The sequence below is a fragment of the Urocitellus parryii genome, chromosome 5 (genome assembly GCF_045843805.1).
Source record: "Urocitellus parryii isolate mUroPar1 chromosome 5, mUroPar1.hap1, whole genome shotgun sequence".
Classification (NCBI taxonomy): domain Eukaryota; kingdom Metazoa; phylum Chordata; class Mammalia; order Rodentia; family Sciuridae; genus Urocitellus; species Urocitellus parryii.
This window is the reverse complement of record NC_135535.1, coordinates 177,505,481-177,507,633: the sequence shown is the minus strand read 5'-3', so window position 1 is coordinate 177,507,633 and position 2,153 is coordinate 177,505,481.

The window sequence follows — 2,153 nt, the reverse complement described above, 5'->3', positions numbered from 1 at the left end:
ATGAAGCAGTCCTTCTGGTTTTGTTTTTTTCCATATTTTTTCAATAGACTTTTATTTTTTAGAGCGGATTTCAGTTCACAGTCAATTGAGCAGGAAGTACAGTTTCCACATATATCCAGATCCCTGAAAAGGTCCCTTAAACATCCCCCCCCCCCACCACCAGAGTGGTCCATTTGTTACAATCAATGAAACTACATTGAGGGCTGGGGATGTGGCTCAAGCGGTAGCACGCTCGTCTGGCATGCGTGCGGCCCGGGTTTGATCCTCAGCACCACATACAATCAAAGATGTTGTGTCCGCCAAAAAACTAAAAAATAAATATTAAAATTCTCTCTCTCTCTCTCTCTCTCTAAAAAAAAAAAAAAAAAAAGAAAGAAAGAAAAGGAACTACATTGATACATCATTATCATCCAAAGTCTATAGTTCATGTTAGGGTTCACTCTTGATGTTGTTATTTTATGAATCTGGACAAATTTTTATAGACATTGACCCACTATAATGATATTGTGCTAAACACTGTAGTTTCACTCTCCTAATAAAAAATCCTCTGCGCTCTGCCTATTCATCCTCCTTCCCTCTGCCCCTGGCAACCACTGGTCTATTTATTGTCTCCATAATTTTGCCATTTCCAGAAAGTCATATAGTTGGAATCAGACCTTTTCAGATTGGCTTCTTTCATTCGATACGTATCTAAGTTTCCTCCATGGCTTCAAAACTCACATATTTTTAGCACAGATTAATATTCCACCACTTAAATGTTTCACAGCTCATTTATCCAGTCATCTGACACCTTTGTTAGGAAATGTTCTTTGGAAGGAGCATTTCCTGTGAAAGGAAAGGGAACATACCCCACAACTCATATTTTCCCCTTGCTGATTGAAGCCCTATGATGGTATGCCAAAGACCTGGTGCATGTCTCTTACAATTGTATATCCAGGGACTGGGGAGATGTCTCAGGTGTGTCTGTGAACCCAGTATATCCACTGTGAGCCAGACCTACGTCACATTCCATTTAACACTGGCCCCCATACGTCCCACTCTAATGAGGGGAGTCAAGGTGACGTTTTGGGTCTCCAGGTATGAATGTTAATTTGAGTCTTGTATTCAAAAGTCCTCAAAATGTTTGAGTATTCCCTTGTTTTCCTATACAATTACCTGAGTAGATGTCCATAGGTCCCTTTGGAGATCACTTTACGTTTTCTTTAGTTAGTGAACTCCACGTCTTGTGGCTGGACCATGGGCAAAGGAGCCTGATTTCTTTTTCTTTTTTTAAGAGAGAGAGAGAGAGAGAATTTTTTAATATTTATTTTTTAGTTGTCAGTGAACACAACATCTTTATTTTATTTTATTTTATTATGTGGTGCTGAGGATCGAACCCAGAGCCCTGTGCACGTGCCAGGCGAGCGCGTTACCGCTTGAGCCACATCCCCAGCCTGAGCCTGATTTCTTAAAGGGGTAACTGTCCTCAGCCTTCTAATTTATTTGGATTATATTGAGCAGGACGCTTGCTTGCCGTCCTCTGCTTCGTTCTGGGATTCTGTGTTCTGCTAATTGTTTCCATCATTTTGCGTGTACTGTAGCTCTCCTCCAACCTGGATGTTTATTATAAATGCTCCTGCCTGGCCTCTGACAGTTATGTACCTGCCTTCTATTATTCTAGTCTTCTTCTTGTTATTATTCTCATTGCTACTAGCCCAGCTCTGTACCAGAACCTCTGACCTTGGTCCTGGTCTACAGTGGACAGAATTTCTTAATGAAGATGATGCCCCTCCACCATCATGTTCTCTATTGCCTTAATGAATGATTGTCTTCTAAGCCCCAGTAGGGAAAGCATAGACATCTGGATACCTACCCTATTATGCTCCTTTTGAAGCATTCTAATCCCTACTGTCTGCCAGAGCAAGCTAGGTATTTCTTCCTAGCTTAAGACTGACCTTTGCTGTTTCCATGTTTCTATGAGCCATTCTAGAAGCATACTTAGACCATCATCAGGATCCTTGCAGAATGTGAAATTCAGTATCCTGGGGAGTGCCCATATCCATAAACTCTTTTGTACCAAATTTATTTTCTGAATTTCTTCTTGATCCACCACTTTTAGAATTCAGCCCCACATGTTTTCTTCCAGCTCCTGTCTATACACGTTGGCCCTGCCT